Consider the following 14,734-nt stretch of genomic DNA (forward strand, 5'->3'; position numbering starts at 1 on the left):
TTAATTATAACCAGTGGCTCTTCTTGGAGCAGATCTGGTACCAACCAGAAAAGCAAACCAGTCTTGCTATATTGGAGATGCTCTGATCCAGTCATCTAGCATCATAAGCCTGTTTCCTGATTCCAACATGTACTTTCAAGATTCAAGAGAGATTTAGTGTCAGTACAACAGTATACACAGTATACAGTGTATTGAAATTCTGTTTCACATAGACCCCCCCCATAGTGCAAAAGTTTAAAAAAAAAAAATAATAATAATAATTTTTTTTTTTTTATATATATATACACAAAATTGTTGCCACCCCTGAATATTTTCTGGGGAAATAAAGTATTTCTCACAGAAAAGAATGGCATCAACACTAGGGCTGCAACAACGAATCGATTGAATCGATAAAAATCGATTACTAAAAGAGTTGGCAACGAATTTCCTAATCGATTCGTTTTGTTTTGTTGCGCGACGTGGGGACGTTTGATTAAAATAAAAAAAATAAAAAATAAAAACTTTATTTGAGCACGGAGTGAACACACTCGGTCTCTCTCACGCACAGATACTAGCAGAGTTTGGCGCCTCATAGACAGCAAAAATTTAAAAAAAACGAGCGGAGGTAGAGGACAGATACATGGCGGAGGCAGAGAAATCTGTGCAAAAATATGCAAAAGCGATATGGCATGGCACGGGAGCACCACGGCAATGATCCAGCACCTGAAACGCAAACATGTTGGAGTGTTTGATGAGGAGGAAGGGAGTTCAGCAGCAGGGTAAGTCGCTACAGAATCCTACTTTTGTTCCGTTTTGAAGTGAGGATCGTAATGTCCCTGGTGCTGGTGTTTAACTCGCCGCAGAGGAGAACTAGACGGGGACTTACAGCGCCACCTACAGGTGTGGAGGGGGGATGAAACAGCGTTCGGACTGTTCTCTGCGTCTCCGCGTGGACGACTTGCCTATTGTGTCCCTGAGCAAGACACTTAACCCTAAGTTGCTCCAGGGGGACTGTCCCTGTAACTACTGATTGTAAGTCGCTCTGGATAAGGGCGTCTGATAAATACTGTAAATGTAAATGTTTACACGTCATATAGCTTGACAGGCATGACAAGTTAGCGTTAGCTCGTTAATAACAGTAGTAAAGCAGGGGTGCTATAGTTACTTTGCATTAAAAGACTAAAGACGTGTTTTTATTTCACTAGCCTTTTTTGAACCATTCATTTTTCAATCTGTTGTCATGTATAGCTACACTGCAAAAAAAGCTTTAACCTAGTAATTTTGTCTCGTTTCCAGTCCAAATATCTAAAAAATCTTAAATCAAGATTACTAGACAAGAAAAATGGCATGAGAAAATTAAGTGATTCTTCTTACCCCATTGGCAGATAATTTTGCTTGTTTTAAACAATCACTTAATTTTGAAATGTTTTTTCAGAAAACAAGACATCATTTCTTTTGCTATTTCATGTGTCTATTAAATGTATCTTGATTTAAGATTTTTTAGAGATTTGGACTGAAATCAGGACAAAACTACTAAATTAGAAAAGCATTTTTTGCAGTGTGTGTCAGTGTGAGAGTTTGTGAGTGTGTGCATCTGCGAGTGTGTGCAAGTTCTGACATTCAAACAAATCCTGTTAAATTTTCTGATTTGTATTGTTCTTTATTTTTTTATAAATGATTTATCGTTCTGGCAGCTCAGGTGGCACTTTATTTAAAAAAAATAAAAGTCTATATTTGGCAGATGTAAAGCATACATGTGTATGTTTTTTGTGTTAGTCAATTTTTATTTTATTATTATTATTATTATAACAGCTCAAGGAGCAACATGTTTGTGCACTTTCTAAAGATTTTGGTTCGGTTTTTGAATAAAGGGTTGGAAATGAATGCTTTTCTTGTTTTTTTTTTTTGTTTTTGTTTTTTTTTTGTTTTTTTATCCGATTCTACGATTAATCAAAAAATAATCAACAGATTAATCAATTATTAAAAGACTCGTTAGTTGCAGCCCTAATCAACACGTGTGTGAGGACCAGAGAAACCAAATAGTCGAAAAATCTCCAGAGATCTAGATTCGCATTTGTCCACAGTGCGCAACATTATCAATAAGTTTGCAACCCATGGCACTGTAGCTAATCTCTCTGGGCGTGGATGGAAGGGAAAGGTTGATGAAAGGTTGCAACGCAGGATAGTCCGGATGGCGGATAAGCAGCCCCAAACAAGTTCCAAAAAAAATTCAAGCTGTCCTGCAGGCTCAGGGAGCATCAGTCTTTATCCGTCAACGTTTAAATGAAATTAAACGCTATGGTGGGAGACCCAGGAGGACCCCACTGCTGACACAGAGACATAAAAAAAACGACTACAGTTTGCCAAAACGTACTTGAGTAAGCCAAAAAAAGACCAAGATTACTGTTTACTGAAAAACAGAAAGAGGCCTACAAAGAAAAGAACACTGAACCTGCACCATGTTTGACTGTAGGTACTATGATGTTTTGGGTTTTTTTGCTTCATCTGGCACTGGGTGCCTTGACTATGTGCAAGGCATCATGAAATCTGAGGATTACCAAAGGATTCTGGGTCGCACTGTAGGGCCCAGTGTCAGAAAGCTGGGTTTGCGTTTGAGATCTTGAGTCTTCCAGCAGGACAATGACGCCAAACATACTTCAAAAAGCACCCAGAAATGGATGGCAACAAAGCGCTGAAGGGCTCTGAAGTGGCAATCAATGAGCCCAGATCTAAATCCCATTGAACACCTGTGGAGAGATCTTAAAACTGCTGTTGGGAAAAGGCCTCCTTCCAATATGAGAGACCTGGAAGTGTTTGCAAAGGTTTTTAAAATCACAAAACAAAATCTTGGAATCCTGGAGGGGCTGCATGATATATTATGAACAAGCATAGTGTCGTTTAAATAAATAAATATATACAGCTGAATACAGAAAATTGTATATAAATCACTTGCATCAATCAAAGTCATGTTTCATGTTATACAACCTGAATTCTATTGAATTCATATTGCACAGCCCTAGTTACTGGGACAGTCACCCTGGAGACACTCAGGGTTAAGTGTCTTGCTCAGTGAAATTCAGTGGGGTTTGAACCTGTGACTGTGGTCTCCTGGTTTATAGGCAAGCATGCTTCTTACTGTTTAATCAGTCACAAACCTCAAAAGATGGCACTATAATGCATTTAGTTTAGCCGGGAAGGTTAACGTTAAAGACAAATTGTGTGTGTAATGTAATAATGTTTGTCGTTATACAAAATATGAAAAAAAGGAAAGTCCCAAGTCATCTTAGCAATTCATTTGGGTACAGATGAAAGGAGAGATGGGTTCTCACCCCCCCCCTCCCATTTCAGACTCCTCCATCTTATTTGAATTGGACAAGCCAGACGTTTGTATTCTTTCCTGATTCAGTATTTTAAAAAGTGAAGTCTTTTTGAGGCGGTCAGCCTCTTGAACAAAACAGCTTCGACCAGCTTAATCTTGCATTGTGTTTATGCTCGTTTTTCTATTACACGAGTGCAACAGAGGGAGGAAGCTAATGTATTACAATTAATTTTCAAAATCACTGTTTCAGAGTGTAATGTAATTCATTTTGTCAATTGAAGCAGTGTCGTGTTGCCAAAGCTTATTAAAATAGTGGAATGGATTTTCGCTAAGTAGTCATTAAAAATACTCTAAATTCACTTTGGCAAGGGACAAATTTTCAAGACAAACCTAATGAATACTGAAGAGCATGGCAGACATGATTAGACCTGGAAGGGAAAAAAAATCCTCACAGGCAACAAACGTTCCGAAAAGGTTTTCAAAGGATGTGGGCTTATTCTAAGAAAGTGTGATAAAAGTAATTGAGAGCAGAGCTCACACACAAGGTGCCGGTCCTCTTTACACAGCCTGTTACACGTTTACTTGGCATCAATGTCTTGTACAAATGGCACAAAAAACAGAGCCAACAGATGCACAGATGCAGGTGTCTCAAGGAAACGCGTGAGATTGCACAACATTACCTGGTTGCTAAAAGCCCATTTCAAAACAACGTAATAGAATAACAAAATGGTTTACTAAAAGGGTACAGTTTGTAACATTGCACAGTAATAACAAGTTAATAACCCTCCTTAATGTGCATAAAGTGCATAACTGTGACTGTTTACTGATCTACAAAATCTAATCATTAAAACAAAAGCTCCTTTAAAAAAAATTTAAATCAACGTAACGTTCAAGAATGCTGAGAGCGAGAGTTGGCTCCTAAGACCACAGGCACTGCTGACACACTCCTTGGCCTTGGCCGTACGAACGTGGCACGGGACAAACACACATCATCTACTTATACAAAGAGAGGAGGAGAACAATCCCTACAAGTGTTCAGCAAACATGAGCCTATTTGCTGTAGCACGGAACGTCGGTCGAGCGGGATGCCAATTCTCCAGTGGAAGGCCATCTTTTATGTGGGGGATAAAGCAGCTTGGCCCCTAATAAGCAGGAGGGCAGCGTGAAGCGCCTGTGTGCATGAGTGCATCTCTGGATTACCGATTCCCCTCTACCATTCGTCTTATATGAGAGCGTAGCAAATGGAGCAGAGTGCACTGAATATTGATTTTCAGGTCATGGAAGTGCGTCATCGAACAGGTTTAGTATTAAGTTGGAAAAGCAAGTGGTGCTGTGGTACAGCGTCAGTTTGGACCAACAGTTGAGTGAAAGTTTTGGAAGGATTAATTAAAAGAGCTGCATGCTCAGAAGAACAGAAGATGGACACACAGAGAAAGGATCTGAAGCTCGTGCTCAGGAGATCAGGGACCGAGTGGGAAGCCGGCGGTGCTCGGTGCTCATTACTGCGCCAGTGATAAGGCAGCCGGCCCAGTCTTCCAGATGACAACCATGCAAACACGCGAGACAGCCAGCCAGCCAGCCAGCCAGCCCTGGAATGAGGGCAAAATGACCCGAGTCCAAACTCCTCTGAACAGCTGTGTGTACAGGTAAAACAGAGCATACAGACATCTCACACACATTGCTAATTGTGAAATGCTGTAATTTTTAATGACTTTCTGAAAAGCTTGAAATGCATCTAGTAAGCATCCCCTAATTAAAGTAATAATTTAAATAGCTCATTGCATCCCCAGGACTGTCAACACTGATAATTTTCACAATTTTACATTCAAGTTATAAATTATCATCTTTTTCAGCACTATCAACATCGTACTACACTTATTTTGTTAAGCTGCACACTGTGCTGCAGTGTGTTAAATTAATCTGGGTTGTTTAACGTGTGTACGTATTTTAAAAAAAAAACGATGTAGTCTGTGTAGTCTGAAACGTGCATGTCTACAGCAGTGAGGCAAATAAACTTTGCCTTTTTAGTGTGTTTATTATGATAATTCACAGACACAAACACAATTTTTTAATTAACCAAATAAGTGTTTTGCAGCAAAATGAGCAATGTAGGAAGGTGGAGGGGTGAAGAGAAGAGTGATTTGATTGGTTGTTACTACCTCCCTGTCATTGTGCAGTCCTTGCAGACCAACTTTTAAAGGGTGGGAGTAAGTGGCATTTTGGGCAAATGAAGGCTCTTGATCAGCTCTTTCTACTGGCAGAAGGATAAGAATGGAATTCTTTATTTTTACAGACACTAAACTATCAATGAAATTTTGCATTCTTGAACAATATGAACCTCTTCGCTGTACCCGTCTCCTATGAATTAAGATGACAAATCTAGTAATCTACAGTGTTTAAAAAGCACATTGACTAGTCTACATTTTCAATAATGGTTATTACATGTTTCTCCTGTAAATTACAGAGGTAAATATGTTATTATAAAATTCTTTAATTCATTCTACGTGCTACATTTTAATCATGCAACTGTACCGTAAACTCTTCAAGTAAAAGGTTAATTTCTATAAATTCCACCGTCAAATTCCTACTTTTAAAAAACATGCATCATAGTCGGCTACCTCCTGAGGCATATCTACCGAGAGCACAGTGGCATTGTCCTACAAAGGAACGGATGAGCAACAATAGGGTAAAGATTTTGCCAGTTGATGAAATGACACCAAAAACAACAAACTATGACGAAGCCAGTTCCACAGCAAAACTAAAATGCTCCTCTAATGACAGAGAAAAACCCCAAGATATTACAGCAACTAATCTGATAGCTCGGCTTCAAAAATATTGTTCCCCCCAATCCCTCTTAGGTGCTTTGATCTCTCATTTGCAACTAATTGAATCAATCTTCCAGCTCGTCCACCTAAAGGCAGAAGCATCCTACTGCTAGCCCCCACCCCCGGCCTCTTTCACATTGTGCATGCTGATTAATACAGGTCTGCAGCAAGAACTCATTAGCATGCCTCAGAGTCCGGCACCGGTACAGAGCTGCTCATAATAACCAGAGATTAAATAGTCTAAGTGGCACATGCTCTAACACAAATTCTATCAGACTTTGAATGGGACTGCTCACATGAGCAAAAGAAAAAACCCACAATGTAAAGTTTACAGCCTACGCAGTTCATTTTAAATAATTTAGGATGATTGGTTTGCAGGTAGGTTTATTATAGATTTTTCATTATACAACACTACATTGTGACAACTATTTGAACATTTGATTAGATACTACACAAAAGACGCGCCCTTTCCGTGAGTGTAGCTTTAAACGCTAACAAGGAAGAGAGAGGCAGAATGAGGAGGGGAGCAGCCTATAGAAGTTGAGGGGTCATTCATGGAAATGACATCATCAACACCATTCACAAACCACAATCTCTGGCGCAGACATTAAGTCGTGTTGGCATTTTTCCAGAAAAAAAATTAATTGAACCCACTGGTTCTTCAGAGTCTCGAGTGAAGGACCTAAAAAATTGTGATTGTTTTTTTTTTACATCCAATCACAGAGCAAATGCAATGCAATGGCAGTCGGTGAAGATAATGTTTTAGGGGAGGGGTGAGAAATTGTCTGGGCAGAAAAAGCATGGGGGGGGGGGGGGGGGGGGGGGGGGTAACATGTCCTCTTATGATGTCATAAGGGGACAAATTCGCAATCAGAGCGTCTGAGCTGCTGCTCTCTGAATGGCGAAGCAGAACACCCAAAACCCCGTTTTATACATATCGGTATTTCTAGCCACTGCAGGACAATGACAGGCTAGGGAAACTAGTAACAAATGTTAAATGAATATGAAAGTGAAGTGACACGCAACAAAACGGGTCTTCTGCATTTAACCCATTAGCCTTAGTGAGCAGCGGCCAGCCATGAAAGGAGCCCGGGAGCAGCGTGTGGGGATGGTACTTTACAAATTCGACTAAGCCTAGGGCCCTACAATTTCCACGATGCAGAAAACACGGACTGAATTGAGAAATAAAACAAATAAAACAAACTTGTGTTTCTGGCTGCTGCAGCCCACTACACATTTTTCCCCATTGAGGCAGGACTTCCACACACAAACACAATGTAAACATGTGGTCAGCGATGGTGAAGAGGCTGTCAGGGCTGAATCCAGACCTTTTGTAAGTGGCACCTCGGCGGTTCAGGATTCAAACCTTCAAATTATGGGTCTGCTTCCTTAACCGCTAGGTAACCACTACTCACAAAGTGACATTTTCATGATAGGGGACCTTTAAGATTACAAATTAGTTTTGTCTGTGGTGGAAAACCCAAATGAGGATTAATGACATCAATGACATTGATGGTGATGCTGTGATGTAAATTCAAAAACGTTAAATAACAGACATTTCTGGTTGAAGATCAAAGTTGAGAATTTTTGAAAATTTAATAATGCCCCATAATGTGGCAAAACCATGCAATCATTCAAAAACATTACCATCACAAGTAAAAAATGGATACATGTGGATACTTCTTGTCCTGGAGTGCACCAGACCTGCATGCCGTGGTTCTGTTCCACCATGTCAGCTCAGGGAGGAGGTGGAATTTACCAGAACGTTGAAACTATACAGGACTCGGGTCACGTCCGTGAAGCAGGATATCCTTGTTGGCTGGCTTAATGTCATGGTTGTCTTACACAAACTGGCAATGAACATTCTTACTGGTCAAGCAACACTTTCAGTTTGTGATAGGACATATTCTGCAGTGTAACACTGCCAGTATTGTGGAGTCCCGGAATACTGATTAAGACTTAAGTAGATGGAGGGCTCTTAAATGTTCAACAATTATTTGTCTTGCACAAGGCATTGAAAAGGTTAATTCAATATGTGCCTACATCGTATGGCTCACTGAGCAGAAGCATTAATTTATGGAGCATTTACAAACCTAGGAGTCTCACCAAGATCAGCACTTCCACAGCATGTGTGGCAAATATCAAACCAAAGTTGCACAGAGATCTTCAAAACCACTTTTGGTAGCAGCTGAGCAAAAAATAAAAAAATAAAAATAATAATAATACATACAATAAAACCAATGACAATGTTGGAGTTCTTGTACAGTTTATTTGTTCTTGACTGAAGTTGCAGTTAATACGAATAATAAAACATATTAGCCACAAAAAGGAATATTAGCTTTATATGCTATACGCAAACTTTTAATACGTTTACATACAATAATTAGGGCCATACGAGGATGATTTGTAATGACAAGGGGGTGAAATGTGCCACACAGAACAAGCTTAGTCGAACAAGCTGTTTGACTAAGCCTAGGGACCTGCGATGATTTCTGCGATGAGGAAAACACGGACTGAATTGAGAAATAAAGCAGAATTGAGTTTCTGGCCGCCACAGCCCACTACACATTTTTCCCGTTGAGGCAGGACTGCCGCACACAAACGCAATGTATATGTGTGGTCAGCTATGGCGAAGAGGCTGTAAGTGCCGAATCCAGACCACTTGCCTGATTGGTGTTCCAAGGAGCCAAGGCTAAACGTTGCGTAGGCGTGGAACCAATGTCCTCAGAAAATTATGGAATTCGACTGTTACTGCAAAGTTTAAAGCAGACCAATACCCAAACTATTTTTTATTAATCACATATGTGACAAAAGTGCTTGCTTCGGTAGCACATATACTAAAATTGGAACGATACAGAGAAGATTAGCATGGCTCCTGCACAAGGATGACACGCAAATTCGTGAAGCATTCCATATTTTTTGGGGCAGTGGTGGCCTAGTGGTTAAGGAAGCGGCCCCGTAATCAGAAGGTCGCTGGTTCGAATCCCGATCTGCCAAGGTACCACTGAGGTGCCGCTCCCCACACACTGCTCCCCGGGCGCCTGTCATGGCTGCCCACTGCTTACTCAGGGTGATGGGTTAAATGCAGAGGACAAATTTCACTGTGTCCACTGTGCTGTGCATCACGTGTGACTATCACTTCACTTTCAATATGTTCGTCAATAAGTCAGAAACAGAGAAAAGTGATGTGATTGTCAATGTGATACACAGCACAGCACAGCACATGGTGACACAACAAAATGTGTCCTCTGCTTTTAACCATCATCCTTGGTGAGCAGCCATGACAGGCACCCGGGGAGCAGCATGTGGGGACGGTGCTTTGCTCAGTGGCACCTCAGTGATTCAAGACATGACTAAGATTTTATTTAAGGTTCCAGTTCATTATGCAAGTGGGCAGAACTTTTTTTTTTGGTATTCCAGGTCTCACCAATGTTTATTTATTTGATATGTTTTTATGTTGACTTAAAACGTGACACACCAATTTTACAAAAAGAACAATGTATAATGCACTGCACATATTATTTACATGTAAAAGGGTTTACAAAAGCAACGAGTAAATGCCCAAGCACTTTGTTGAACAGTGATTAAATGTGATCTGTTATATTGCAGGTTATTTCCCCCCACCATTTTAGGTGAATTAAAATGGAAAAAAAATGGAATTTAGGAAAAAGTTAAAACTGATTTCGTAGGGCCCAATAAGCCCTACAGTATCAAGAGATTGGATTATACACATGCATAGCTTGGTTTTTATTCGTTGTACTTTACTAACTTCCCATGGCTACCAGCGTTATCTGGATAAAAGGAACATATTAATGCATTTCTTACTTCTCAGTATAAAAAGGGAAGCCATGTGACCTCATTTTACATTACATTCAGAGTTTCACTTTCACAGCTTCTTGTTTCCTTAAGAATAGCCTGGCCTCTGGTCTGTAACTAATTCACGCTCTTCTGCTCAGTGAACTGAAGTTCCAGTTTCTTTTTTTAATGCAAAAAATCCTACACCTCATCTAAATCAATATATGGCGTTCATACTACAGTACGGTGACGTTTAGCTACGTTCAGAAATATACAAATCATTTTCTTGGTCCCTGCGTTCTATAAGAACACATGAGACCACGATTAGCCTCACTAATCAGGGTACCGGTTAAAACCACGTTCTAATCTGCTGCAGCCATACATGCACTCTATTAACAGCAGGTAATGATCTGGAGTCCTGAGAGACGGACGGCCGCGGCGCATCACCGGCCCAGCAGGACACGTCTCTGGGAGGGCTATTGAGCGACGTGTGCTTAGCGCGAGCATTTCAAGGGCCTTGGGAGATGATCATGTTTAATTGAACACGGTGCTCATCTCCTCCTCGCTCCCATCTGCACCAGCAGGAGCTGAGAGGCGGCTCGATTCTCAAATGGGTGAGTCGGAGTCGGGCCGGCGAGGGAACTCAATTAGTCACACCCAATCTTATCCTGGACGTGCAGCACTCAGGAAAAACACATGATCAACTGAGGGGGAGAATACTGGTGCCCGTTTTTTTTTAATTCCCAATGCTCAGATGGTTGGACTTTTCCAAGCTCAGATAACAGGGAACTTGGTGTCTGATGATCCGAGGTCTCTGAAGCAACAACCTGGTATTTAATAAACATGCTGATTAGTTTGAATCTTAACAGGATATCCTTCGGCTACCCAGAATGCAACAGTCTTTATATTAATATTTTGTATTAATTGCCAATACATTGCAAAAGAGCAAATTTTAGCTGCATGAGTGATGCCAAGTGGGTCCCACCCCCCCAGAGAATTTCAGTGAAATTGTATAGCTTTGCTTTTCCTGGCACATAATTAAGACTGGCTGGGAAAAACAACACAGTTTCATTTGGAGTTCATTTTTTTTTTTCTTTGCATAGAACGTCCTGTCGCTGTCAGTCAGATTTTGCCACTGAGGCATTAATTTATCACCGCCCCATCTGCTCGGCACTATGCGATCCCTGCAAAATCCGCTCCTTTAACATGCTGCTTTTATTAATAACGGGCGCTATTATGTCGAGCACTTATTGATCCAGCTGCTTAGGCCTGTTCAACCTCCCCCTCACAGGGTGATTACGTATCGCCGCTTTAAACGTCTCCTTTTCAGATGGAAGCCTTGGGTTTCTGACCTCGTGAACATCACGGAGCTAACAGAAGGCTTTGCCTTACATACAAACACGACCAAATCCACCCGGCAGCATGCGATCGTTTCGTTTTACAGCTCTTTAGTCAAACACCATCCACACTGCCGAGGAGTCTCTTGAGCATCCAAGGTTAGCTGATGACAGTGAGCAATGACTTTGTGAGGTCCAATAATGGGACAAGAGCATGATGTCAAAATGGTAGACACGGGTCCTGGATGTGATCTGGTCAGACAGACGAAAAAGCAGATCGTGGCTGGCCCGGACATTACCCACAACTCCTTGAGACGTAGTATATAGCTGACTTACTGCGCACAGCTGGATGCTGCGCTCTGCAGACCCCCGACAACGTCAAGTCGAGGCCTGAGAGCCTCTTAATCAGCCGTGCCATTTGCATTTCCTTCCTCTGCGTTGCTGTGATTGAGCCCTGGAATTCAACCCCTGCCGACACCGCTCTACTTTCCGGAGAAAAAGACCGCGGCACCTGACTCAGCTCCCTGAAGACCACGCAATAAAACTCATCTTCCGAACAGTCGGACCCGTTGTCATGACACGTCAAGAGAGGTGAAAAATAGAGCTCAGACTGATGAGCAGCATGGTGATGGTAACAGCAAGGGCTCTCACAAAACCATGACGGATTGGGCACTTGTGAATATTGAGTTCATTCACCCCCGATATCTGCTCTTCCCAGAACCACTTCTTCCACTGGCCCAAATTAAAACAGAAAGCAAGGGTGCAAAGTAATTAACTTTCAATCCTAAGACTCTTATCTTAAGTCTAAGCAAATTAGGCAATAAAAATGGCTACTTTCTACTTCAGACACTAAGGAACTACAATCATTTAAAATTTGAAACCGCAATGATTTTAAAAGAACTCAAGACCAATTTACAATAAGCTTAATGAGTTAATACATTAACATGTAAATCATGTGCTATGGGTGCAACCTGTTTTTCTTATCAGCCTTAATGTATTTTCTAGTTTGAATCTACAAGATTTGGTAGAGTTTTACATTAATAACTAGAAAAAGAGAGAAAGCTGTAAGTTCCTTAAATGTTAGATCTTCTCCAAGCCAGGCTATGGATGTATGAATTACACTGCACTGTAGGTACCATTTAATTATTGAAAAATGAATTTGCTTCATTAATTAACCAACTGGGACCTGTCTTTTTAATGTTCTACCCTGGTTAGGATGACGACTCTTCATGTAATCTCCTCACTGTAGATTAAATTAAGAACAGGAAAAACGGCATAAAACTTCCAAGTTTCCTTGCTGTAGGAATTGAGACGTTTACATGAACAGTGTAAGAACAGCCAACCGCAGTCATTCAAGAATCATGTAAAAGAAGGAAAAAACTGGCATTGGACACCCACCCATAGATTTATGCATCCAGCCATCTACCTACCCACTTACAGAGCAAGCGAGATCAAGATCCATCTGCAACATCTGGCTGTCAGTCACCTTCTGATATTTTATTGCATGTTTATGAAGCTCAACATAACTAAAAGACCATGTCAGGGGTCAGCTCGGTACCGCGACCCAGCACTGCTGCCCTTCCGGCAAAAAGAAATTCCAGGCGCTCTGAGACCTTTTCCAGACTTTTAAATCCCCATTCTAACATGCTGGGTATCCGATGCTGAAGCATTCTCGCTACTCAGAAGCTAACAAACTGGTGAAAGTATTTTACCCGCGTGGAGACAAACAAGTGGCATGGCACGGTGGAGAACACAGAGGCTTTAAACCGCCATGCAAAATTTTTCTGATGACTCTAGTGTCAAATACTTATGCTTTTAATGGATTTTCTTACAAAAGACTTAATTGATTTAATTGACCTCTTATATAGTCGAGTCTCCTTTCACCAAGATGTTGCAAAATTTGCATTGAGACTTTATTAAAAAAAGATCTGAAATATTAAAATGTCCATGCACCTGCACGATGTTAATGAAGCCCGTTTCATGTCGAGCGCTCGTCTTTACGGGATCTCCGGGGATGGAATTCTGGACCTTTTTCAGACTTCACAGAAGATCAAGCCCATTTAATCCAACTTTTCTGAGGCTCATATTGTCATTTTTTTCAAAGAGATTCACACCATGGCAGAAAAAAAAAAAAAAAAAAAAACTCCACAAGTTGCTGCAGTGGACAGCGGGCGCAATTTAGACAGAAACCAGAAAGCGCGCAGAACGAGATGGAAATGAAAAGTGACCCGTGTTATAAATGGGGGAAAATTATTTACACGTCCTGGTTTCACCTAGCATCCAGGACAGATCTGCATTTCAGACACATGTCCTGTAACGACAATCCGTACACATTTCCACACACTCGCCAGTCGGGACTGGGATACTGAGGTTAGCCTGCCGGCTACCAGCAACCCGTGTTCAACTTCACATAAAAAGGCGGCTGGAAGGGCCTTTCAGAAAAGGGAAACATGGCAAATTACTCACCGAAACGTGGTCTCACACGACCAGCTATCCGACCACGACTGGCGCGAACCTGACTGATAAGAACCTGGCTAAGTTCGGACTCGTACTGACAGCATCCCTCGCTGAGCCGCCATCTTCATTCAGCTGCTGTTGATGTTGCTGCTCGCTGCCCAAACTCTGGACTGAACCAACGCCGCCACTCGGGACAGGGGTGCGCTGCCGGCACGACCAGTCGAAACGTTGACAGGGAGTCGTCTTGGACTATTTTTACTTGACGTAGATTTCTTATTTTATATTATAGTCAAGTATGTTACCTTAATTTGGCAGTCTGAGAAGAAAATTGATTATTTTCTCATTCACTCTGCAAAGTCATTGTAGTTCGGTCCAGCCCAGAGCGCCTCCTTACCGTTTCTTTTCTTCAGGTGAGGAGCACAGATACGGGGCTGTGGGAAATAAACACGACTCGGTGTCCCCGACATGCTTATAAACACCACGATACTGACAACGCAAGTTCATGTAGCGTTTCAGAAAATGCAAAGGAACACTAATAGGTGTACTTCAATCGCAACTTGTGCACTAATTCGGACAAAACGTATTAGACGTCTTGCGAGCGTAATTTACAGTTTTAAATCATTCACGTTGTAAGACATCTCTACGCTGAACGTCTTTAATTTTTGCAATAAGTTTTATATGCAGAATTATATGGTCTTTTTTTTTTCCAAGTAAGTGACTGAGAGCCTGTCCAAGAATTGAACCTGCAGCGCCGCCCTGTGGGTGTTTTGGCTGATTTTGTTAGTTGGATGTTGTATTGAACTTGAACGTCTTTTCCACAAAGCTTACACAGAAAGCGGATTGGTTTCATGTTCGCTGTAGTTGATGCCTTTCAGTTTCAGGGCTTAAACTAGGACAGCGTTGCCACTCCTGCCTGCTGGTACCCTCAAGATCGAAGGGGCGTTTTGATGGAACAGAACTCCTGCTTGGTCCAACCTGCCATGCCCAGAGGTTCCGAGCACATGCGTAAAATGGTTCGTCCC

At 41.5% G+C, this 14,734-nt stretch overlaps 1 protein-coding gene and 1 non-coding gene across 4 annotated transcripts in view; one reads left to right on the forward strand and one right to left on the reverse strand.

Moving 5' to 3' along the window:
* ndst2a (N-deacetylase/N-sulfotransferase (heparan glucosaminyl) 2a) overlaps window positions 1–13,847 on the reverse strand; it is an 82,752-nt gene extending 68,905 nt beyond the window's left edge. For 2 of the 3 annotated variants that reach the window (XM_028989713.1, XM_028989712.1), the window contains exon 1: window positions 13,722–13,847. The gene's annotated coding sequence lies outside the window, so the exon portion shown is untranslated. The remainder of the gene's footprint in view (window positions 1–13,721) is intronic. The other variant, XM_028989714.1, reaches the window with a different exon arrangement.
* LOC114796265 (U6 spliceosomal RNA) lies at window positions 8,937–9,043 on the forward strand. The gene has a single exon (XR_003750657.1). It is a non-coding gene; the product is annotated as a U6 spliceosomal RNA (small nuclear RNA).
* Window positions 13,848–14,734: the final 887 nt, after the last annotated feature.

Source organism: Denticeps clupeoides, chromosome 8, assembly GCF_900700375.1.
Source record: "Denticeps clupeoides chromosome 8, fDenClu1.1, whole genome shotgun sequence".
NCBI lineage: Eukaryota > Metazoa > Chordata > Actinopteri > Clupeiformes > Denticipitidae > Denticeps > Denticeps clupeoides.